This window comes from Siphateles boraxobius, unplaced genomic scaffold (genome assembly GCF_051911475.1).
Source record: "Siphateles boraxobius isolate OS27281-9 unplaced genomic scaffold, OSU_SipBor_1 41, whole genome shotgun sequence".
Taxonomy (NCBI): domain Eukaryota; kingdom Metazoa; phylum Chordata; class Actinopteri; order Cypriniformes; family Leuciscidae; genus Siphateles; species Siphateles boraxobius.
The window spans coordinates 12857824-12885405 of NW_027509042.1; the positions used below are offsets into that span (position 1 = coordinate 12857824).

Genomic DNA, 27582 nt, shown 5'->3' on the forward strand with positions numbered 1-27582 from the left:
AGAGTATTTGGCTGAAAGGGTGTTTGATGCTTATTTGCAATAGCAGATTCAACATCTGTCTTGGAGTTTTTTGTTATGCTCAGGGTATTGAACTACCTTTGGGGATTCTACCCCAAAAACAATGATGGGAATTTTTGCATTGAACATTTGTGTGTCCCACTCAATATGCAGGTGTTTGTAGGCGTTAGACCCCCAGGATTCGCCCACTCAGCAGAGTGGGTTGGGTCCTAGAGAAGAGGGGAGGGGACCCTGAAAGTGTGGGGACAATGACCCCATCCGGTCTTTCTCCGTGGGTGTGGGTGGGAGGCAGTTATGCGTCATTCAGCCCCCACTGAGTTCTCCCAAGCCGCCCCCGCATTCTGGAGATGCCTACCTGCCCAGGATCCCTCCTCTCCCCATCTGTCCAATTTGGAGAAGCAGATGCAAGGGGAAAGAGATAAAATGATAAAACAGGCAAATGGAACAAACAAAAGATTTTTAAAAAATGCATTTAAGAATAGAAAACGACTGATAAGACAACTTTAAACTTTAACAAGAAATGCTTTATCATTGTGAATCATCTTAACTTACATTCCGTGTGTTAACTCAAAATACCGCAGCCAAATTTGGCTATGTTGGTTATCAGAAATGACCCAGTACTGCACACTGCCCAAGATAACATACACTCCTCTGTAAAGCTGTTAAACTGCTCTACACACAAAGTGGGAGAGATGGGAGGAGGTAACGGTTCATTTCAACACTCTAGACTGTGTCAGTTGATTCAGAGCTTAAACGTGGGAAAGGCCCCAGTCTGACAATATGCAGCCGTGCTCCAGCAAGCTTTGCGGTACCCATCCCATAATCTCAAGGGTTTGAAAGGAGGGTGATGGCTGTGGTTTGGGGGGAGCTCTCTACAGCTGCCATACTGCCATTTATTTTGTTAACGCTAACCCAAATAATTCCTGTCAGGATTTGCTCCACAGTGTCTTGACTCAGCCCTTTTTAAATTCGCACCGGGAAGTATGAATTTCAAAAGTGTGAGTAACTATTTAAACAGCTGCATTTCTAGTAGAAATGAGTGCAAAAAAGAAGAAGGGATTGCTCATTGTTACTTTTTTTCTGTTGTCAGTTTGCCCCATTGCAGATCAAGAAAGATCCTGGTCTTCTTGTTTTAACATGCTGAGGCTGATCAATGGTTTCTTGTGTAGATGAGACAATGAAGCAATTTATGAAGCAATGATAATGTTCTCACATTTTCCCAAACACTTTTACCCAAATGTAATGTATCATGCATTGAAGATATATATACTTTAATTATCTTCTGGGTTCCAATGGGATTAAACCCATGACTTTGGTATTTCTATAGCCTTATGTGCTACTGTTTGAGCTACAGGATGGATTGCTGTGCTGTATTGCTTTTGCAATTTAGCAACTTGAATGAATGAGTATTATTATTTAAAGACCACAATCAAGCATGCTAATGATGGACCAAATTAGCTGTCTACAATTTTCAGGTGTTTAAGTAAAGATATAACCAGCCCAGCCACTGGTTGTTTAACCACAATCTCTTGATCTCGTATTATGCGGTAATTGCATGCATAGACACTCATTTCAATTTTGAGGCCTTTGAAGACATTATATTGACAGCAGTACCGTCATTCTTCAACTTCCAACTGGCAATTACTCACTATTCTTGGTGAACTCCCATCCTTGGAGCTACACTCATCTGTTGAGGGTTATAAAGCGGGCAGGTGAGATTTCTTTTTTTGTTGTTGTTTTTTTACTTTGCAACAGTTCAATCAGTCTTGAAAATGTCCCACACTGTTGCTCATTAAGGCTCTCTTGTTTCTTTTACCTCTGATCTTACACTGATTATACTTGTGTATGGTAGGGAAGTTCCCAAAGCCGAATACTTTATTTGGAAAGGCACTGAAAATGGCTCCGGTTTTATCCGAATACAAATCATTTTGAGATTGCTAAAGATATCGGCTCTGTTGCACACCCCTAGTGGATGGTCATATAAACATCTGAAGTGGTCTTTTATTTATTTATTATATTATTGTATTACTTTTATTGTAAATGTTCTAATGAGAGAAAAGAGCATGATAATAAAAAAAATAAAAAAAATTGCTTTACAGATTTTTTTAATTAAGCTGATTTGTACACACACACACACACACACACACACACACACACACACACACACACACACACACACACACACACACACACACACACACACACACACACACACACACACACACACACACACACACACACACACACACACACACACACACACACACACATATATAGGGAGAGCATATTATATTAGCATTTTGTAAACACTCAATGGCAAATCATTGTATATCTCAAAGTCTATTATAAAATCATTAAACAATGGATAAAGTAATAGGATGTACTTTCATTATTTCGAATTTCATTACAGTTTTTTACAGTCGCTAGGACACATTTCTCAATACTTAGGTCACTTTTTCAAAACTCTTCACACAGTTCTCCAAACCAACTTTCAGCTCAGCACAGCAGTTCATTTCACTTTCAAAATGCACTAAAACTACCATATCACTTCATACATGTCTCAAATCAACATATTCTTCCATCACACTAGCAAAGGTTGACAGACAACAAACACATTTTGTCACCCACAAAACAATGACCTAAAAAACACTAACAACAGGTAGCATTATACAATGTTTTCTTCTGTAAAACAAGCACACCTCTCTACTGTTTAGAATTCACTGCAATATATTTTACTGGAATGAATCAGACATGATGCAGTATGCTTCCATATATTTTATGTCTTTTTTTTTTTTTTTTGCACAGACTAGTAATACATTAACACTAAATCATTCAGTTACAAGTTATTGTAAATTTATTTAATTATAAAACAGCTGAATTGTTTTGTGTTTTTTATTACCCCAGTTTGTGTTAGCAGCACTTGGGCTGCACTCCACAGGTTTACTTCTGTAAAACATCATATTATCCAGCATGATTTTCTAATATGATTAGTGACATGGATATAGTCCATAATCTTTAAGTATTTCCTTATTTAACATATTTTCCTTACTTAGTTTTTTATCATCCTCTGTTCCTCTTGCCACACAGATCAGCAGCACCGAGCAGAAGCGTCACTCCCTCCTCCTGCTGATCTCATCAGAAGAGCACACTCATGGATAGACTTTATAGGGTAGGAGCACAAAAGGGTACACATGTCACTAACCTCTTGCCACAAAGCAGGTGCCGCTATCAGAGGTCTACTGGGAGGGACATCTGTCCATCACACAGTGATAAACACTTACGCAATGGCTGTGTCAGCTACATTTCCGTCACGGGTATCTACAGACTAAGCACTGGGACAGTTGGTATGCTAATCTATTTAAATAATAATCTATGGAGTAAGACGTCAATGGATTTTGTGAATTAATGAATTACTTTAAGCCTATGCATCTGACGTTCACTTGAAAAAAAACATTGCAACTGGCGTGAAATTGACATTGACATCTTTTTATATTGTTCTGGAAAGGGGGCAGGCAAGCCAGATGCCCACATTAGTATTTGTCACTCCCTCTCTTTGGCTTTGTTTGTCGATCTGCCTAAAGCTACCTGTAGAGTCCCTCTACACGTCATGCTGGGGAACTGTATACTCTCATCTCCACCCTAAATGCTTATCCAGCCCCTCGGAAAGTCCCTTAATTTCACCCAACCCTGTCTTGTTTGACCTCCCCATCATTTGAGTTTCGACAGCATGAGGGCTATCCTGACTGTTTGTGTTTAGCTCAGCTGCTTAGAGGGGGTCTTCTTGGACATTAGAGGACATGTGTCCACATCCAGGCAAGTCCTTACATGTCTAATCTCTCATCTGGAGTTATCCTGCAAGGGAAATGTGGTGCGGGATAATTATAAAGCAATAATTCATGCCCTGTGTTTATTTTTCATGATCATACTCATATTTCTTGCATGCATATAACCCATTTGATCATGCCACCAAAATAGTTCGACTGAAGACTCGGGTGGCATTTCACATCGTGCTGTTTCCCATTTTCACATCAACACATATTTCGCTTGGTGCTTGAAAGGATTTCGACAGGATTTTCAGATCTACATGCTTTTAAATAAGTAAATCCATCTTGACATTGGCCATCAAGATGTAGCAAACATGTGGTGCTTGCAATAAATGTCTTATCAAAATTATGTCATTCTATCTGTATTGAAAACATAGTACTTTTTTAAATGTTTTAAGCCCCTGGAGGGCTACTGGAACAAAAACTCTGTCAGTGGCTGTTTTTTATTTGCCTGCTTGGCAGTATTCTATGACTTCCATGTGAACATTAGGCTTCTAAACACGCTTTGATAAATGATATGGACAGCTAAATATATTACAGCTTTGCTGTAAAATGTCTCAACATGGCTTTATTAATTTATCTCACTGGGGGAATGCCATTCGTTTGAAACTGGACCACTGCGTTAAAGTCAATTTACCATTTGAAACTGTGTAATTGTTCAAATATATCTAATTCAATAGATTTAATATGTGTTGCCTTTTCATGACCACATTAGAAGCATTACAGGTCAGTACTGTTTTTTTTAAACTCTTTTTCTTCTCCTAGAGCAAATAAATGATTTTCTTTGATGATTTGTCAATATAGTTCCAGTCTAATATAATTTTTCTTTAGTTCGATGACTGACTAAAAGGATGTTTTGCTGCTGTGTTTGTTGCGTTTAGGCAGCCGATTCACAAAGCTAGAGGTCTAATTTCTCAAGGACTGTTTAGTCACGGCAGTGTTGTTGTTTTTTATAAAACTTGGGATAAGTATTCATCTTAAAATTTCCCCTTTTCCTTCAAATAATTAATATCACTTAGATTTTTACAGTCCTAAGTTAATAGTGTCCACAACATTTTTAGCATGGGCTATAATGAAAATGTTATGTGTTTCAAAAAAAGACTTTGTTGTATCATTTACTGACACAACCTACAGAAGTTTTTATGCTGTCTCAAACAGAACTCATTACCACGTTCCGTACACAATACAAAGACAGATATATACTGAGTAACATATATTAGGCCATCCACATTGTGAATGTTGACAGACCAGGAGCAGTGATACATAATAATAATAAAAAAAAAATTATATATATATATAATTTTTTTTTTAATTATGTATCACTGCTCCTGGTCTGTCAACGTTCACAATATTGGGTAATATATATATTGGGTAAATTTAAAGAACATCTAAAAACGAGAATTAAGCTAATTTGTAGGAATTTTCAAACCCTCAATCAGTAGTTTAAAAATAGCCTAAATCTATATGGGAAAACCCTAACTCGGACATTCAGCTTGGCCAGCCCAGCAAAGGAGTGCATTGTACATTCAATTGCTACAGTAAAAGCAATAAATTTTTTATATTTTTACGATTTTTACATTTAAAATTGAAAGACCATTCGGCTGTTGTGCTACATTAAATCAGTCACCTGAAAATATAGCATCTCTAATAGAGCTGAAAAGGTCCCTGCTGTTAAATTGTGCTCCTTGCGTGATCTTGCACATTTCTTTAAGTCTTTAAACAGGATACCTCAACCAGCCCGCTGCTTTCCACTGAACCAGGGAGACCATACAACACTTGGCTCACTGAATACCTCCCCCTGTTCAACTCACTTTGGGAAAAACAACAGTGTCTTTTAGTCTCCTTCAGTTCAGACATTCCCACCTACAGCCCGCGTGGCACACAAGTGTAAAATATCAGTATGCAGAAGCTGGGTCTCTTGTACAGGGCAGCTGTTTATCTACTACCACCCTTGGGTCATGGGAAAATGTGGGTGTAATATGATGGACATGTGCTACATCCTGTCTGGAGCTGCTGAGTTTTGTCATATGTTCCAGTCAGGACAGTGAGAGGCCGTGGGGTCGGGTTAGCATGTGTGTGTGTTGTGACAGCTGGAACATGGCCTCATGCTCTGTAGATACATGACAGACATTACAGATAGTTTGGATGAAAGTGCAGGTCAGAGGAAAGTTCTGAAGAAATGACAGACCACTTTGTTTGGCTCTTAAAGTGGAATACAAACTTGAGAATGAAATAACTAGTGGTTAATTTCTGCGCCCATAGTGGCACCCAACAGAACGTCTCTGGTTACGTATGTAACCTTAGTTCCCTGAAGAGTATGAGACGCTGCGTGAAACGCTGTGGGAACGCCCCTGCGTGAGTGCGTCATGAAGCACGTATGAAATCAGTCCAATGGCTAGACGGAACGTCATAGGCAGGTGACGTCATCGACCAGGAAACTATATAAGCACCCCCAAAACACAGGCGCATCAGCTTCTGATAAGACTGAAGCAAGTGCTCACGGGGATGCTGGGAGTATGGCACAGACACGCAGCGTCTCGTACCCTTCAGGGAACTAAGGTTACATATGTAACCAGAGACGTTCCCTTTCAGGGAACTCGAGTTGCGTGAAACGCTGTGGGAACGCTAATACCAACGTCGCCATACGAGCAAGTGTCCGTCGTGTGCAGTCAAGGCGCACATTCGGACGAAAGCACCTGCGCCCCTGGAGTGGAGCTGAAGTCAAGATGGTGGAACTTTACGAATGTGTGCGGTGAGGACCAGCCTGCCGCATCGCAAACGTCCTGAATTGATACTCCTGACAAAATAGCCTTAGAGGCAGCCATACTCCTGGTTGAATGAGCCCGGACAGCCAAAGGAGAAGGCTGACCGGCAGACTCGTAGGCAAGTGAGATGGCCTCGACCACCCACTTGCTCAACCTCTGCTTAGATGCAGGACAGCCCTTACTATGGGGGTCCAAAACAAACAAACAAACAATTTTGCACATTTTCTCCACAGGGCAGCTCTGTGGACGTAAGCATCTAGAGCCCTAACTGGGCAGAGCAGATTTAGTTTCTTCTTGGTCCGACGTCAAAAAGGGAGGAGGACAGAAAGCCTGCAGTACAATAGGCCTGACAACATTATTTGGAACCTTGGGAACATACCCCAGTCTAGGGATGAGGAAAGCCTTAACCATGCCGGGTGAAAAATTCCAAGCACGAGGGAGAGACCGATAGAGCTTGAATATCTCCTATTCTCTTTAATTAAGAGATAGCAAGAAGAAAGATAGTTTTTAGAGTAATGAATTTCTCAGAAACTTCTTCAATGGGCTCGAACGGTGCTAGAGAGAGACCTTCTAGAACAACTGCAAGGTCCCAGGTCGGCACCCTCGTGCAAACTATTGGCCTCAGCCTCAAAGTGCCACGAAGGAAAAGAGTTATAAGTGGGTGTCTCCCGAGAGATGCTCCACTTAAAGGGACGTGGTAAGCAGATAAGGCCGCCACGTACACCTTCAGTATGGAGTGGGATAACCCTGTGAAGAAACGCTCCTGAAGGAATTCCAGCACTGCACCCACCGGGCAGTTAACTGGGTCCAGCTTGTGTTCCCCACACCAAGAGGTGAACATCTTCCATCTCAAGGCATATAATTTCCTAGTGGCCAGAGCTCTGGAGTGGAGGATGGTCTCCACGACCTCAGTCGAGAGACCAGATTCTATTAGCTGGGCCCCCTCAGAGGCCAAGCCCACAACCTCCATAGTTCTGGGCGGGGGTGAAGAATCAACCCACTCGCCTGAGAGACAAGTTCCCTCCTGATCGGAATCTCTAGAGGAGAGCCGTCGAGGAGAGAAATTAGGTCCGCAAACCAAACTCGGGCCAGCCAGTACGGGGCTACCAACAGTAGACTGACCCCGTCCTGGCGAAACCTTTCCAGAACTCCTGGGAGCAGAGCAATCGGGGGAAATGCGTACAGTCGTGACCTCGGCCACTCCTGTACCACCGCGTCCAACCCCAGAGGGACTGGATGACTTAGGGAAAACCACTGTGGGCAATGTGATGTTTCCTTGGATGCAAATAGGTCTACCTCGGCACGACCGAAATGTTTCCACAGGAGCTCCACCACCTCGGGATGGAGTCTCCACTCCCCGGGCCTCGGCCCCTGCCTCGACAGGATGTCTGCCCCCTGATATAAATACCCCGGGATAAAAATCGCCCTTAATGTAAGAAGCTTCCCCTGGGACCATAGAAGGATCTGGTGAGCCAGCTTGTATAACGGGTGCGAACGCAGACCCCCCTGATGGTTTATGTAAGAGACCACCGATGTGTTGTCTGACTGGACAAGAACATGATGACCTCTGAGGTCTGGGAGGAAGTGTTTCAGAGCCTGAAACACCGCCAGCATTTCTAGACAATTTATATGCCATTGAAGATGATGGTCCTACCACAGACCCTGAGCTGGGCGACCACTCATGATCGCCCCCCAGCCTGTGAGAGAGGCATCCGTCGTTAGTGTTACACGACGACACGGAGTCCCCAACACAGGCCCTTGGGACAGGAACCAAGTTTCTTTCCACATAGCCAGGGCGCGAAGACACCGTCGCGTGACCCTGATCATAAGGAGCGGGTTTCCCCTCGGGGAGAACCCCTTGGCCCTGAGCCACCACTGCAGCGGTCTCATGTACAGCAGGCCGCAAGGTATAACGTTGGATGCTGCTGCCATAAGACCCAGAATTCTTTGATATTCTTTAAAAGTAAGTGACTGGCCTAGCTTTGCCTGTTTGACGGCTAAGAGAATCGAAGCTATACGAGCAGGAGACAGACGTGCCTGCATCATTGTCGAATCCCAAACCACACCCAGAAAAGTGGTCCTCTGTAATGGAGAAAGCACACTCTTCTTGGCGTTGAGCCTCAACCCCAACTTTTTGATATGGGGGAGCACGACATCTCGATGCCGAATCACCTGATGCTCCGATTGAGCTAGAATCAATCAATCGTCGATATAATTTAAAATGCGAATGCTCTGGAGTCGCAGCGGAGCCAGAGCTCCATTCCATGCATTTCGTGAAAATTCGGGGAGACAGTGCTAGGCCGAACGGAAGGACCCAATATTGGTACACTTTGCCCCCGAAAGCGAACCTCAGGAACTTCCTGTGTTGTGGAAGGATGGAAATATGGAAGTATGCGTCCTTTAGACCTATCGTAACAAACCAGTCCTGGGACCTGATCTGTGACACGATCTGCTTGAGAGTCAGCATCTTGAACTTGAGCTTCCCTACTGAGCGAATTAATAGGCGCAGATCTAAAATTGGGCGTAACCCCCCATCCTTCTTCGGAATGATGAAATATCGGCTGTAATAACCCAACTCGCTGCTGGGAGGAAGAACTCGTTCTATAGCCCCCCTCAGCAGAAGTGTTTTCACCTCTTGTTCCATAACCAGAGCCTGCTCGGGGCCCACCACTGTGGGCAGAACCCCTCTGATTTGGCCGTCTCCTTGGTGGCACGGAGAGATAGATCTGCTGCCTGACGTAATTCTCGAATTACGTCACTACTAATTTCATCCCCCTCACTCATATCTTTTAATAGGTCTGATTGATAGGCTTGCAATACCGACATAGTGTGTAAGCACGCTGCCACTTGACCTGCCGCCGAGTAAGCTTTGCCCACCAAAGCCGAGGTGTTTCTTAATGGCTTGGTGGGCAATGCCGGTGTCTTAAATGACGATGCCATAACTGGAGATAGATGACTCGCTAACGTCTCTTCAGCCTTAGGCATCACCCCATAACCATAATTCTTAGCCCCAGAAATATTAGAATAAACAGATGTTTGCTAGCTTAATATTCTGGATGACACTGGTCTTTACCATGACCTCGACACCTCGGTGTGAAGGTCAGGAAAGAAAGGAAGACACTGGCGTGGAGGTGCAGCACGAGAGGGCAGAAATCTTTCATCTAGTTTACTCTTTGAACGAGATTCCTGTCTATCAGCTGGCCACTCGATGCTTAATTTTTCTACAGCACGAGTGAGCACCTCCATAAGCTCCTCACTAGCAGGAGACTGAAGTGACGAGTCCCCAGTCTCTGCTGTATCAATACTTTCAACATCCAGATCCTCAGAACTGGATAATTGAAGTGATGATGCCTCAGCCCGGGCGGAAGAAACCGCAGCGCGTGCTTCCGAACCCGGATCTGAGGCACTGGATCTACCAGGTAAGGGCTGAGATAAGGCAGAGCCCGTCTCAATCCCCGCTGATAGATCCATTTGCAATCCCCACGATTGAAGCCTTCGCTGTGCTTCGGCAGCAGCGGGACCCGAACCGCGGGGAGCGCGCACCGAACCACTCTCCTCGAAGAGGGCTCGGCGGGAGCGGAGCGTTTTTATAGACAAACGCTCGCAATGCTCACAATCAGCTCCCTCGAGAGCTGACTGGGCATGCAGCACTCCCAAACAAACAACACACAGATTGTGTGTGTCCCCACCCGTAATATAACGTGGGCAGGGATGAACACACTTTCTGAACTGCTGTTCGCTGGCCATGATATATATATAGTCTCTTTTTATAGTTTTTTTTAATATATATATATATATGTGTGTGTGAAAAACTCCTGCCTAGCAATTTCTAAGGACAGACAAAAACACTTGAGACAGACTTTTTCATACACTTTTTCTACAGCACGAGTGAGCACCTCCATAAGCTCCTCACTAGCAGGAGACTGAAGTGACGAGTCCCCAGTCTCTGCTGTATCAATACTTTCAACATCCAGATCCTCAGAAGACTCAGAAGCTGATGAGCTTGTGTTTTGGGGGTGCTTATATAGTTTCCCGGTCGATGACGTCACCCGCCTATGACGTTCCGTCTGTCGCCATTGGACTGATTTCATACGTGCTTCATGACGCACTCATGCAGGGGCGTTCCCACAGCGTTTCACGCAGCTCGAGTTCCCTGAAAGGGAACTGCAAACATTATGACTGTTTTCAAACAAGTTTCAAACACTCGCCTCGTCTTCCATTGGTCAGACAAACAAACCAGCTCAAACGAAGAGACTACAATTTTGCTTCATAACACTAGTGACATAGAAAGTACACACTGGATGATATTATTAAAATACATGTCAACTAACTCTCATTAGAGTATTAGTAGACCATCTACTTAATATCTTTATTAAAACTTTATTTTGATGGTCCCACAACAGACATTACACTCACTATTGAAACTACAACTCAACTTATGTCAACATATTCTACTAAGCCGAACTCTAACACCTAACCCTAACCTACAATAACAGTCTAAATGTCTACTACAGTCTACTAATACTCTAATGAGTGTTAGTTGACATGTAGTTGCAAAGTTACTTATAGTTAATAGAATGGAAAGTGGACCATGGAAATAAAGTGGACCTATTATATTTTATATATAAGGTTCTTGATTAAATAGAGGAGTTAGTTGCAATTATTTAACACTATTTGGAACAACATTGTTGCAATAAGAATGAAGTTGAAGCAAGGGCCTTTATGATTCACAAATCAGAAATACTGTATATTATTGACAAAACGAGTTATTCGTAACCAGAATTCGTCGGAGGGATCAAATTCGATATCTTAGTTTTTTGATCAACTATTTTGATGAACAACTATTTTTACTTTTTTTTTTCAAAAAAGAAAAATAGTTGTTTTCACACACTGCAGTTCAGTTAATGTGAAATTGATGACTAACTCATTTATGATGGTTTGATTGCATGAGAAAGTGAGAGACGTGTTAAAAGCTTCCCTGCTCTGTAATTAATGCCCAAGTGAATTGCGATTGACCCTGCAATAACCGTCTAAATGCACTGGTGCATTTTAAGTGGGATCTAGTCTTTTGATATAAATCCATCCTGAGACTCTACTTTAATGAGTAGTTTAGTGGAGAATGCAACTCACTCCTAGCATTTGAAAAAAAAAAACAGATTACTATAGAGAACTGAACTCACTAAACTATTCACAGTGAATTAGTAAATAATACCACTTCCGCTACCTGGGATCAGTACTACTTTAAACTAATATGAAACTGCCTTTGAAGGATTCAAATTAATTAATTAATTAATTAAGCCATTTTGCGCTAACTTTAATTAGGCCCTTAGACTATAAAAGCAGGCTGTCAGTATAAAGAGTTTCATTGAGCTCATTACCATGTCTGTAGTTGTGGTCCACGTTAATTGTCAAACTTTCCGTGAAACTTTTACAAACACTCTCTGCTCATAATACTACATGCTTTCAAGCGGCTTAAAATAGGGCTTTTAAGTTTACCCTTAACATAGATCATAAACCAGCCTCAACTTTGGTAATTGTGTCATATCGAATCTTATTTGAGCACGTTAAGGCTGATGCTACATCTAAAATCAAGATATAAAGCCCCTAGGGGTTAAAGGTCACATTTAACTTCATGGTTCAGAAATGAGGTTTAAAGGGTACATGGAGAGTCACCACTATGTGCTCTGCAGCCACCGTTACCCTAAAATAAACCAGTCTAATCAAGTTATCATATCAACAAATCTCTCATCAGGGGCCCACGCCTGACACCAGCAGAAAGAGAGGCCTGTTGGCGACTAATTTCCAGCAGCGGGATATGGCCAAGGAGGATACCACCGTCCCACAGTGCAGGTCAGTCACCTCAGGACCCATGCTGCCTTTCTATGTCCTTTGACCAGAACAGGCTTCATATCTGGTGAGGGGGGCTATTATTTCCTGCAACACACAATAGGAAAAGGATACAATGCCGGCAGTTTATCACGCAAATGCCAATAAATTTCAGGCCCAGCCCACGGCCAATTAGCTGAAAGGGTGAGGAGCTTTCCAGACCCGTCTCCCTGGTCCGATGCAGACAAACAGTCCACCCACACACGCTGGCAGCTGCTGGGGCTTTTCAGCAAGCTAAGAAACATCGCTGCGCCTTTGATTCAGCCTTGAATAGGTTGCACAATTCAATACTGTGACTCACTAAATTCCTATCTATTTAATGTATTAATATTCATGTGGAATAATATAAAACATAACTGTCTTGGTTGCTAAGATTGCTCCCAAAAACGCCATCGATCTTATTTTCAGCGACGCATGCAGCTAAAATGACTCATTAGAGTCTCATGAATGGCGTGAGCAATGGCGAAGGGTTTTAAAATGAGTTTTTCATGTGTGATATTTTAAAAAAGGTTTGCTTTGTTGTTTGCATGTAGATTTGACATATACATCCAGCATAAAATATGTAAGAAAAAGCCCATCTGTTAATAATCCCTTAAGAAGAACAAAAGGGCAATGAAAATATGTCTGTCGACTTCTTCCAGTGAGGAAAAATGCATTGGCTTCACTTAACTGGTTTGGCATTAGATGAACTACTATCAGAGGGAGGAGTGACAATGCCATTTCCTAATTTCGCTTTTGGAGAGATGGTACACAACTAATAAAAGTGTGATTTTCAAACATCAAAGATTATCTGAAAGCCTCAAACTTTTAGCGTGCACATATGTGAACAATCCACAAAGGCCATCTGCAAATGTCTGCCGTATTTCATCTACCAAAACAACGACTTCAGGCATGCAAACTTGAAAAAGAACGACACAATGCAGGTTGGCAATAGCACATTGTGCATGGGGAACAGGGAGAATGACATCTGACAAAGGCCTTGCTGTTTGAATTTGATGCCCAGCGGGTGTGTTGTAGTGTGGTACGGCCTGTAATCTGAACAGCCATTAATCACTTCGCTAGCCACCCCAAACCACATTTGTCATGAGCATCGCTTGTGTCCGGCCAGGCCAGTGACCCATGAACTGGTCAGAGATCCTCGGCCAATGGGAGGAGATGGTCAGCGCAGTGGCTGTAGCATGTGGGCTACCTGCTGCTTTGGATGAATGCGATTGGACACAGCTTTCAGGATGATGGAGAGCTGTGGATTTGCTACGCTGACCGTTCCAATGGTCGATCCAATGACCAAAGCATCGCAAAAATAGATGGTTTTGTATCAAACTATTGATGGTCTTTTGTTTTTTGTCATGGTCCACATTTCCACATTTCATTTTTGGAGATTTTGTAGAGGGATTTTCTAACCTTAAAGGACACAAGGATCACATCTTTTGTATCTGAGCACACATGTTCTTTTTTTGGTGCAGTTTCTGCTCCACCAAATCAGAAGCATCTTATCTGCGATAACAATAAAATAGTAAAGAAAGAGGAGATTACTCTCTTAATTGCTTAATAGCTACTCGGTGTGAAGTTCGAGAGGAAATAGTGAGATGTTTTCCTAAAGATTCCAAATCCACAATCATCCATAACTGATTTTATCTCACAGTAGGATAGCTAAAGACAATCCATCTGTGCTTTATATGTCCACTCTACTTAATGGTCAATTAGGTAGGAGGTTTTGCTCCTCTCTCACCTCTCTGAGCTGCAGTGTTAAGTGTTGTTAAAAGCTTTTAGAGTTTGGAAGAATAATTACTAACTTACTCTATTTGTGAATCGCCCAACAGGAACCTGGAACCATACAGTTAGCCCCCTACCTCTTAGCCCTGAGGTGTGTGTATGTCCTCAATGCAGGTGTTTCCCTTTAAACCAACCTGAAGAACCCCTGCCATGGCATCACAATCACCCATTATGTGGTCAAATACAAATGCAAACACCTGAATGAATACATTGGGGAACAATTAATCCAAGGTTTAGCATTTATTAAGTAATTTTCTGCATGCTTGTTTAACATCAACATATAACCTGCATCTTGATTGTGTACATTTTGTTTCCCATAGATTGAATTAATCCAGTTTATTATAATTTTCAAGAATCATATTGGCTATTTTAACATCTTAATTTTCTTTGTACTTAACACTTCACAGTCAGAGAGACCCGTTTGTATAGAAATAAATAATACAGCATACAATAATATTAAATAACATAAATGTATAATACATATATGTTATAGTATTAATATTTTATATATATATATATATATATATATATATATATATATATATATATATATATATATATATATATATATATATATATATATATATATATTTGAATACTCCAATCAGAGTGCTTATATTCTGTGCCTGTAAAAATCAGATATGTTCAAAGATAATATGGAGGTCTGAATAGTTGCCTAAACTGAACTGCCTCAATTAGAATGCTGATAACAGCATCTGTTGTCTTCGTTTGTTGAGGAGCGTTTGATAGAGGAATCAACCAGGGATTCCTTGTGAGAGAGTCAGGGGACAAAGATTGATGGAAGCAGGGTTATGTGTGTTGGCCGGCACAAACTACTACTACCTTATCTCTGGACCCCAGTAGCCAATTGATTTGCTGTGGAATATAACTCATAAGCCACTGAATTTCTAGTCACAATCTTAAAGAAAAGAGGCCAAAGGATTGTTTTAGTTATTCCCCGATAACCTTTTTCCAAACTTGACTTTTGGGAAATATGGGTTTGAAAAATGAGGGCGAGTAAATAATGACAGAATTTTTTATTTATTTACGAGTTACTTTTCAACTTATGAGAAAGAATTGGGTTTTGAGCACTCATGAGAAATGCCAAAGAGTGAGAATAATGGGGGAGGGACAGATCTTCTTAGGGTTTGAGCATAGCTGTAGGGTTGTGGATATAGGACATGATATCCTGTGGGGTGGCTTTTAAGAGAAGGAAGCCTGGAGGATGTCTGCGCTGCAGGTGCCTAATCTAGACCCCTGAGTTGTCCATCGGAAGAGAGGAGTTCCTGAACCACCAGGACAACCGGCAGGTGCTTTAATAGGCCCAAGAATATTGGCTGACTCTCTCAGAGGCTGGATACTTTTGTTATTTGCTAAGCCTATTGGGGCATTAGCTTCTTGCTACATTGACTGTCATGTAAAAGTCAGCAGGGGCATTATTTTCAGCATGGGTAGCTATATTGTCCCTGTTTTGTGAGAAAGAATTTCCTCTACTCCCCAATACCTGGATTTAGACCCAGGAAATCCAAATCGTGTCAACAAAACATTTTCAACAAAAGTGACATCATTACGCTACTTGCATATATTGTATAGACTCGCTAACTACTTTGGGAACACCACTGATAAATCTCTGTCATCCTGCTCATTAGTAAGCTTAAACTACTTACACAAATATTACCATAAAGTACACACGAAATAAACATTTGTAATTAGAAACCAGCTACAACTACTTAAACTACTTATATCGTGTCATATATATATATTCATATGAAGATGCAAAATGAAATCACCATGAAATGGTGCAAAATAAACTTTAAAGGGAAAAGGAAAATATGGGTACACTTTATTTAAATGTGACGTAGTTACATGTTACTACATGTACTTACTATAGTTATAACATTAAATTAGGCACAATGACAAGTAACTAACCCTAAACCAAACTCTAACTGTAACACTATAGTAAGTACATATAGTTAATTAACATTACTCAGTACTTATTTGATTAAGTATAATGTAACTACATCACCTTAAAATAAATTGTAACCTAAATATATGAGGCTTTGTGTCATTCTTAGGCCCTTAATCAAGCAAGTGTAACATCTGTTCAGCACTTATTTCCACAGTTTGACCACTTAAAATGAAGTTTTGGACCAAGGCTACGCTGGCAGAGACAGGCATTAATTGTGTGCTAAGCAGAGTGGAATTAGTGGCTCATGCTCAAATCTCCGCACAGGACCGCAGCTTATCTCAGACCGATCCCCCCTTATCCTCGCTTGTTCTTGGAAACATGTCATTGTCGACAGGAGATGATTTGGGTGATCTTTTGGGCCTTGTGTCTGTCTCCTTTGTCTTTGTAACCAAGGGGATTCCATCTTTTGTTCTCTCCTCGTCCCTTTTCATGGATCACCACAGATGCCCTCTACATTCAATGGATGACCCCTCACCCAAGAGTCTACTGTAAAGGGAAGGGGGGTTAGAAAACAGAAACACTGACAGATAACAAGGCAATTTCAACAGACCATGAACAATACTGGTGTCCATGCTTGTACGTGCTGATGTGTCCCTGGGTATTGGTTTGTGAAATCCTTTGGGAAATGCTGATGTTAAAAAGACTATTGTGGATGATAATGGATCTGTATCCTGATGCTTCGTTCACACATAAACCTGATTCGTTTTGAAATCGGATCTGAGTGTAGATGTTATTTGAGAGGGGACAAATAAAATGGACATTTTGCTTATGCTCATGTCCACCATGACATCTACTGTGGTGCTGAGGTGCATTAGACAAAATGTGTATTGGAAACTGTGACGAGTTTAGATGTTACGGGAAGAAAGAGGCGGGAACCGGCAAACATTCAACAAACTTTAATAAATAAATATAAAACGAAAGTAAGAGACAGCAGCCCCTCATGGACGACTGCTGTCACATATAATAAAACAAAACACAACATAAGACCAGGCCTGTTCCTCTCTCGATCTCCACTGTCGTCACTCCTCCTTTTATGCTTCCCCTCCTCCATGAGAGATACGAGACCGGTGCCTCGCGCCGTACTCGAACGGCCCTCGTCCTAGTCCTGCTCGCTACAGAAACATTACTGCAAACTTTTTACATGTTAATGCATATGCTGTGTCCAAAGCTGCTGCTTTCAAAAAAATTGATTTTTCTTGGATTTCAAACCGGATTTGTTAAAATATTTGAAATTTGAGTGTTACACACAAAAAATAAATAAAAAAATAAAATAAAATCAGATTTTTGCTGCCTAAGATTGGACTAAAATATGTTTAAATCTGATTGACTATTTCCCAAGTGTTAAACTTACTTAAGCATCTAAGGCCCATTTTTGTATCAGCCTATATATTTTTGTAAGGATTTCAAAATTGTAGGATTTTTTATTAGGATGTCAAATCGCAAGCATGTTCACATGTTAATGTGCCATTAGGTCATTATAGCACATTTTAGATTTTACTTTCATTTCAAATTCATCTCCAGCGTTAGTCAATGTGAGGGCTAAAGTTGGGTACTAAAGTTAGCTCGTGTTGTCTGGCCATCTGTCTCCTCAAATGTTACAGACTCATTGAAGTCTGCAGAAACAAAATTAAAATGGCTAAACAATTACCCCTAAACAGCTTGTTAATGATTTTATTGCTCAGGGAATGACACCCTCAGAAATAAAACTACAGGGTCCCAACAAAAACCTTACATGGCTGTAAATATGTATTAACCAGAAAATGGGCCTTGTTTAGGATTATTTAAAGGAGACAAAAGCTGACATTATCACAAAAGACAGAGATGCAATAAGAAAAGAGGAGTTTCTACTTAGCTAATGAGTTGCCCCATAGAGATGTAAAGAGGTGGGTCTTTAGGGAAAGCGAGTGCTTCTCTGGTTTGGCCTGATAGACTGCAAAGTGTGTGAAGCTTGAGCTGTACATGGACTGGCTATTGTCTGAATGCTAATTTAGCCCAGGATAGTCATGTTTCTGTGTTAGTTTATTGTAGTGTGGTAGTTGAAACTTTCGTTCAGGCAATTGAGAAAATAAGCCTTTGTTTCGTTTTCCCTCCATTTTGGTTTCAAAGAGGTGCCCCTGTATCCAAGAAACCTTCAGAGACAAGCAATGGGGAAAGTGGGGAAACTGTGCTCTCAAAGACCCTCCATGGGCTAAAGGACCTCTCAAGCACTTTACTCATTTCAGGATAGCACTTTTACTCACTTTTACAAAGAAATGGCCAACTATATTGTGAAAGTGCACTTCAGTACACATGAATGAGTAAATATAAAAAATGCAAGACAAATCCTAGAAAAAGAATGGGTTGAAAGGTTTATATTAAATATATTTATTAAACATACATTATTTTTTGTACACTTACAAGTCTCTTTAACTAACAAACCTACATTGTATTGCTAATTACATAATTGATACCTGCAATATTTGAAGTGAATTGTGAACTATGCCTAATTGGTTGCAGTGTTGAATATATTTTTAAATCTTGTTTATTTTCTTGTGATTTTGCTTTAAGCAGCCCATTTTTCTTATTAACGCTACAAAAATAAAATATATTAACAATAATTATCCTAATTAACTGTCCAAAAATACACTCAAAAATTTTTTCATGTCAGCGCTTATGAAAAGGATGTAAGGATAAGGATGTAACACCCTCCACTCTAGGAATGATATGTATCCAAAAATATTATCTTATTCAAGTGCAAAACAGTGGCTGGAATTACGTATAACCTTACCACAAACCGTGCTTCAAACAATAGAGCTGTTTTCAAAGAAAATGTTATCATTTTAAGAAAGCCTACAAAGTAAGAACATAAAACAAAGACATAAGACATAAAACTAAAATACAGGGACCTATGACATTAAAAAGTTTGTCTTGCCACTGCTGACATACTGTACATTGTTAGCCCTAAGTGTTCAAACCTTTTCACTTAGCTATCAGTTATACTAAAAGCAACACAGTCTACATGGCTCCACAGTAAATATATTTGCATATCATGTTTTCTTATAACAATGTATCCCTTATTACGATGACATTTCAATTATGGTTTACAAACTCTCAAACAGGCTGTTCAGACCCCTCATTGATCATGAGCAACATGGCAGGTGTTTCCTAACTTAGTACGAAATGCTAATGATATTAGCATTTTAATACTGTGAAACTACATAAGGATCAGAGGGTGAGGTCAAAGAGCAGTTACTTTACAAACCCACACACCCATCGCTGTTCTGGGGTATCTGTGTGTTAGTCTCTGTATTTCGGATTAGTTCAATGATTTCAGTGTGGGACACACACACACACACACACACACACACACACACACACACACACACACACACACACACACACACACACACACACACACACGCACACACACACACAGACACACACACACACACACACACACACACACACACACACACACACACACACACACACACACACACACACACACACACACACACACACACACACACACACACACACACACACACCTGTTATATCCCAAATTGCCAATGTTTCACTGCGCTCAGCTCAGGTTTTTATGTTTGCTGTACTGCTAATTACAACCTTTTATCACATTGTGTTGGCTGGAGATAAAGGCTGGCTTCAGCCCTCTTGAAAGAAACCAATCCCTCAAATCTTGCAGCCCAATAGGCAGTGCACGCGAGACAGATGTGGGATAGGGTCCAAGCTGCTATGTCTGTTTGCTGTCCCGATCCCCTCGGTCAACAAACCTCTCTATTTCTCTCTATCATGCTAACAATGATACTGGAACATGTCTTTGTTGCTGATGAAGACTGTGTAGCTTGTCTCACAAGATTTGACTTTAGGTTTGTGTTTGCTCATCAGTTGTATGCGTACTCTGCTTTGGTCTTTTACATGGCTCCACTTCAAGACTGTTGCAATGTTTGGACTGGCTGATTAGCATCAACAAAAAGCAGTGATATTACTTTTTTGTGAAACAAATCAAAACCTGATACTTTAAGTTGAAAAGTGCCAATAAAGTTGATTCCATTGAACAATACTAGATAATCAGCCAAAAATACTGGGCAAAAATACTGGAAGCAGATGATGTTCGGTTACATTAATGGTAGATGTGAATGAAATGAAACAACAGTAATTTGAGACTTAAACCAGTAACAACTGGCTGGTGGCTCATATGACAACATGTAGTTATAGGCCCTGTTTACACCTGGAAATAAGATGCACTTTGGTCAACTTATTCTACTAACCCAAACCTAACCCTAACCATAACAGTCTAATAGTCAAATACAGTCTACTAATACTCAAATGATAGTTAGTTGACATGCAGTTGAAAAGTTACTTATAGTTAGTGGAATGTCTAATTGAAAGAGAGTGTAACCATATTAATATGTAAAATACAGTTATAGCCAATTACTGAATTTCATTTATGCAGCATTGAAAAAGTTTTTTAATTATAAATGAAATGATATCATAATTTTTCAATGTTCCTTTATTCAAATCATACAATTACTAAAATAACCATTAGTAGTACCATTAAGATACCTGAATTGCAGGGAACAAGACATTCTACAATTCCCACAAATTCCAACAAAATACCTAACAGCAAAAATATATACTTTTGTTCTCAGATGCCAGTGGTCTATTATTTTAACCTGAAATGCTGTTCAAAAGTTTGGGATCTGTAAGGTTTTTTTTTTTTTTTTTTTTTTTTTACATAAGTCTCTTGAACTCACCAAAGCTTCTTTTATTTGATTAAAAATACAGTAAAAAGTAATATTGGGACATTTTATTATAATTAAGAAACCTTTCTGTTTTAACATATCTTTAATATATTATTTATTACATTTATCACTTACAGTAACATGAAATCATCCTCAGAAATCAATTTAATATCCTGATTTGGTGCTCAATAAACATTTCTTATTATTATCAATGTTGAAACTTTTTTTGTGGAAACTGATACTTTCAGGATTCTTTAGTTCAGAATTTTTTTTTATGTGTTTTATGTTTTTTTTAGGTTTTAATATGTCCTTGTTGAATAAAAGTATAAAAAAATATATGAAATATAATTTACAAAATATACAAAAACATAATATTATTCCAAATCAAGAAACAACGGTAATTCTTTCATAATACCCATAAAGAGCAATTCAAATACTGATTTTTACGTGTGTCATTTGAGGTTAATAAGACTCTGATTTACTTTCAAGTGATGTCAGGCATTACCAGCCCAAGTTTGAAACCGGCCATATAACTACATCTTGGACAGATTTACTGAGAGAAAAAAACATTACTGATTTGCAGACTTTAATCACGACTTGGGACTCAGGATTTTACCATGTATAGCCAGAAATCAAAACTGGAAGAAAAACTGTGCAACTGATTGACCGACTGACCGACCAACCAACCACCTTCTTTTTGGTAAATGAGAAAGTCAAAGGTCTTGAAAAAAACAAAAGCAAACAAAAAAAAACCTTGAGAAACACTCACCAGGGGAGATGGGTGTGAGTGTTTGCAAAAGGAAGCTGTTTCATCACAAGCTCTTGGCCTCAAGGTGTGAAACATTAACACCCTCTAAAGTGGATGTTGTCAGTTAGATTGTAGATTTACTGCACACTTGCGTAGGCCCGGGGCTCATTATTTCTGGTTAACTCTGTATTTACAATGTCTGGTGACAGTTTTTATGCTTATTCTTGGTCACAAAAGAGGAGCCTACCATTCTAAAATGAGGCAGGACATGGTTACTTGTTAGCATTCTGCCTAAGATCCCAGCTGACGGGCAAGAACAGCACCGGTCTGCAGTTTGCGGTCAGGGTGTGTCCACCTCAGCCCTGTTCCTCTCCCTACCATACATTCTGATGGAGCCCCAGGAGGTGAGTGACAGACCAGTCATGCCATTGTCATGCAGCTTTGTCACTGGCTGAGCTAGTGGGAGGTCTCCATATACTCTGCCTTACGCAACAGCACTCGGCATATGCAGATCCAACTACTTATTTTGTAATATTTGTCTTCTGTCTTCTGTTTCCTCACAGAGAATTTCAAAATGTAAAAGATGACGTCCTGTATGAGGTAACATAGCGAACACAATTTTCGGTTAAGGGTTAATTTAGGGATGGCTAAAATGTGATGATAATGGAGCAAACCAATGTTTCTGAAACCTTTTTGTCGCACAGCATCACACTGTTATCACAATGGCGCCACTTTACAACAGTAAAGTGAACAAAATTGTGAACACTATAACTATATACTGGTATAGGTTTTGTTAACATTTACTATAGCTAGATTTTATTTTTATGTTTCATATATTTTAATTAAAGTTTTAGAAATTAAATTGTGTGTTGTTGTTGTTTTTTCAGTTGTATTAGTTTAAAAAAATATGTTTACATAGTTTAGGTTTAGTTTTTAGTTTTACTTATTTTATTATTTCATCAAAACTAAACTAAACAAAATGAGAAATAATGCCTTGGCAGCTGAAATAAAACAAAATTATTTTTTTATATATTTTATTTTATTTCATTGAATGTTTATTATATTTTAAGGGATACAATTTTTTTAATGGTTTTAGTTTTAGTTAACGATAATAACCCTGCTTTACATTAAGATTCTTTAGGGCAACATTAGTTAATGCACAGGTTAACATCAACTAATGACAAATACACTTTTTACAGCATCGTGATTAATGTTAAAGAGACATTAACCCAAAAATGAAAAATCTGTCATCATTTACTCAACCTAATGTCATTCCAAACCTTTATGACTTTCTTTCTTCTATGGAGAACATAAGAAGATATTTCATTTTATTAATATTTCTTTTTGGGTGTACTATTCCTTCATATACTATTTTTTTTTTTTTACATTTCAAATTGTATAAATTGACATTATGTAGAACAACGAAGTAACAATGAACAACAGCATATTTATAAATAACATCAGTCCAGATTAATAAAGAAATGATTAATTGTCAGCTCATGTTACAAAATGTCAACAAATGGAATCTTACCATTAATTTATTACATCAGGAAGATATTTTAGTGTTTGCACTTTAAAAGGTAATAGCCTTCTCTTTCTTAATTTCACGTGTGCCAAATCTATGCTCTCACTCCATTCTGAGGTTAACTTTTGCTCAAGGAACATAAGACCTATAAAAGTCTTGGCCTTCCATTGCTTTTGGACATGACAAATTTTATTTCTGATCGTTCCTCTCATCGCAGCTCACACATCATTGTAAATTCTTTTCATCTGTCCAGCGTGGGTCCCTTGAGCATCATTTAAAAGTCTGAATCCAGCAAGAACAACTGTATGAGCATAGGTGTCACATCACAATAGAGCCTTCAACAACCCAGGCTGTCTACGACTCCATACCTGCTACTCCATGCAGGTTAAAGTTCAGCTCACTTATACTTGGTCTCCAGAGCCCTGACGGTTTTGTGGCCCTATCCTTTTATTTTCGAATACAGGTGACATCACTGGTGCCAGTGCGGCCTTATTCATTTATTGCATGTCTAACCTGCTTGGCTGGGTGACTCATTAGGTCTTTAATTGAGTGTGTGGGGTACTGAGGTCATGTGAGTGAGGGGTAATTTACCCTCACTCTCTGACAGCACCTGCATGAACTCATTTATGACTCAGCTAACAGCCCAACCTTCTACAGATTGCCAGATGACCTCACGGCCACAGACGGCTCATGTTTATGGTTTGGGAGGAGATAGGTCAGCCTCCCTGTCTGGGCACATTGGCTATCAACGCCTAAAAAGCAAAGTAAAATCAAAAATAAAAATCAATTTGCTACTAATTATTCCATGTTAATTTCCCACAGGCTGCTGAGAATTTTGATATTGATGATACTAAGAGGTCAAAGGTCGAGTACTGAATTCTGAATTTTTTCTTCAGATGAACACAAACAAAGACTTTTAGAAAAATAATCCACCTCTGTGAGTTCAAGTGTACGGGTCCTCCTAAATTGACACTTCAAAAATGTGAAAAAATGAACATAACTTTAATCCATACGACCCCAGTTAAAGGGCTAGTTCACCCAAAAATGAAAATGATCTCATTAATGACTCACCCTCATGTCGTTCCAAGCCCGTAAGACCTCCGTTCATCTTCGGAACACAGTTTAGGATATTTTAGATTCAGTCCGAGAGCTTTTTGTCCCTCCATTGAAAATCTATGTGCGTTATACTGTCCTTGTCCAGAAAGGCAATAAAGACATCATCAAAATAGTCCATGTGACCTCAGTGGGTTAGTTAGGATTTTTGAAACATCGAAAATACATTTTGATCCAAAAATAACAAAAACGACGACTTTATTCAGCATTGTATTCTCTTCCGGTTCTGTTGTCAATACGCATTCATGAGTCCGCTGACGTAAGACGAGCTGACGTGTTATCTGGTGCGCCCGAGCTTCGTTTACAATATGAGGGAGACGCACGCTGTAAACAAAACAATCTTTGCAAACACGTCTAAGGATTTCGACACAGGGGAAGACTTGCATTTTTTTTTACCAGACATATTTATTTGAACCCGAATACACGGACGCACCAGATACACGTCAGCAGCGTCTTACGTCAGCAGCGTCACTGGCCTCGTGAACGCGGATTGACAACAGAACCGGAAAAGAATACAATGCTGAATAAAGTCATAGTTTTTGTTATTTTTGGAACAAAATGTATTTTCGATGCTTCAAAAAATTCTAACTAAGCCACTGAGGTCACGTGGACTACTTTGATGATGTCTTTATTGCCTTTCTGGACAAGGACAGTATACCGCACATAGATTTTCAATGGAGGGACAAAAAGCTCTCGGACTGAATCTAAAATATCTTAAACTGTGTTCCGAAGATGAACGGAGGTCTTACGGGCTTGGAACGACATGAGGGTGAGTCATTAATGACATAATTTTCATTTTTGGGTGAACTAACCCTTTAATGAATCAATGTCTTCTAAAGCAAAGTGAAAGGTTTGTGTGTGTGAGAGTGAATTCTGATATTATAAACCATCACTTGCAGCCCACTGTCATTCACAGGTTCATGAGTTCACACTTGATGTAAACATGAGCACGTTGTAAAGCATGACGTAAGCGCATTGTGAAATTCGCGCGAGAAGTGAGGTGTAAGCACAAAGGAAGTTTACATCAAACGTGAACTCATCAACCCGCATATGGCAGCGAAGTATAGATTGAAAAGTTTATATTTGTATTTTTTCTGACACACAACTATTGGTTATCATTAGTAGACGATGATTCATTAACTAGGTCATATGGATTAGCATCAGGTTCACTTTGTGTGGTTTTCTAAGCATCAACTTTGAAGGTCCCGCACACTTGAATTATATGAATTCATCAACATAATCTCATGAAAGTGCGTATCTATACCACAAATGTTATTTCTCATGCCATTTATACGTCAAAAATGTTTTTTTGCGTGCATATGATACACACCCCTTGGTTAGGATTAGGGGTGGGGTGTGCGTGTGTATTACACGCCATTAAGTGTGTATCATATGCACGCGAAAACTGCGTATCATATTATGCACGCAAAAAATATTTTAAATGGCACGAGAAATAACATTCGTTGTATAGATACGCACTTTCATGAGATCGGGCAGATATGAGCTATTTAAAAAAAATAAAATCTTCATTTGTGTTCATCAGAAGAAAGAAAGACTGGGACTGCATGAGGGTGAAAAAAATGATGAGAGAATTTTCATTTGTATGCCGAGTATCCCTTTAAAATATATTTAGTGAAAGAATAATTTATATTTATTTTATTATCACAAGTTATTAACATTATTACAAGAGTGATGATATTCCTGCCCTGATATTGGCATGATATCCCATTAGTTTCATTCATGTGACAATGCAAATTTATTTGCACTTGATATCATATTACAGTATGTTCATAATTCAGATGACAAGATAAATGTAGTTTCGCCTGCCTCTGTCATATATTGCATAAAATGGGTCGTCATACATCGTGACTTCATTGATGTCTGTGTTGTTAGTGTGACTGGTGAACCGAGAGGTCAAAGTTCACTCTTATCATCCCTGCAGCTGGCTGGGAGCTTCTTTATGAGCAATATCAGCAGCGGCAGGCCCTGCGATAGTTGTCGGAGAGTCAAAGGCAGAGGTTGTTCAGTTGATCACACATATAAACACACACACACACACACACACACACACACACACACACACACACACACACACACACACACACACACACACACACACACACACACACACACACACACACACACACACACACACACACACACACACACACACACACCCTCCCTGGACCTTCTTTCTGTCTTTCCCACAGTGATAGTGATCTAGAGCATGCCATAAAGGCCAGTCGTAGATCAGAGAAAACAACAAAAGGACTCCTCGCTCCCCCCCCCCCCCCCACCCACCGTCTCTCGGGAGTGGTGACTGGGCCGTAGGGGCTGATAAGGGCAGCCTGGCGCCTTGCCACTCCCACTGGTCCCACACATACTATGGCACCTGATATACAGTATGCTGTTTCCTCATATTTGTCAACGCTATGACATTCAGATTCATCAGAAACAATAACAACACAGCTGAAGTGAACTAAAAAATGTCATGTTGAAACATCATTTCGGTTCTTCTATAATACTGCATTTTCATATAAACTCTCTGGCCTGAACATGTAGGTGTGTGTGATGATGTGTGTAGGAGTATATGTTCATTTAAGGCAGGATGTTTTGAGGAACTGGTGATTACAGACAATAATCTCTGTGATTGTCTTGATTGACGAACTTGATTGTCTAATTGGTTGTAAACCACCCATGACACTCATACCAGGATAAACATCCCTCTCTCTCATGGTTTTGCGTCAGTTTGAGTATTAAGCATTTTGAGCATGTTGTGCAAGTTAGTATCATAAGGAAACTATGACTAGCAGTAAACAAGAATTATTAAAAAAGAAGAGAAACGAAAGTATTAATACTAACGCACTAGAATATATACCATGCAGAAGTTTGGGGTCAGTAGCCTACAATTTATTAATTTATTTGTATTTAAAAAAAAAAAAAAAAATTTAGCAAGGAGGCATTAAATTGCTCAAACATGATATTAAAGACTTTTACATTATTACAGAAAAAAAAACTATTTTAAATAAATGCTGTTCTTTTGAACTTTCTTTTCATCAAATAACCATGAAAAATATATCATGCTTTTTTTCCACAAAAATATTAAGCAACACAACTATCTTCAACATTGATTATAATAAGAAATGCTTCTTGAGCAGCAACTCAGCATATTAGAATGATTTCTGAAGAATCATGTGACACTGAAGAAAATTCGACTTT

General features: G+C 39.7%; 1 long non-coding RNA gene across 1 annotated transcript; it reads left to right on the forward strand.

Annotated features, from left to right (window-relative positions):
- The first annotated feature begins 1571 nt into the window (after positions 1-1571).
- Positions 1572-12688, forward strand: LOC143706519 (uncharacterized). Its single transcript, XR_013192985.1, has 4 exons — positions 1572-1730; positions 3106-3187; positions 12360-12457; positions 12609-12688. It is a non-coding gene; the product is annotated as an uncharacterized LOC143706519 (long non-coding RNA).
- Positions 12689-27582: the final 14894 nt, after the last annotated feature.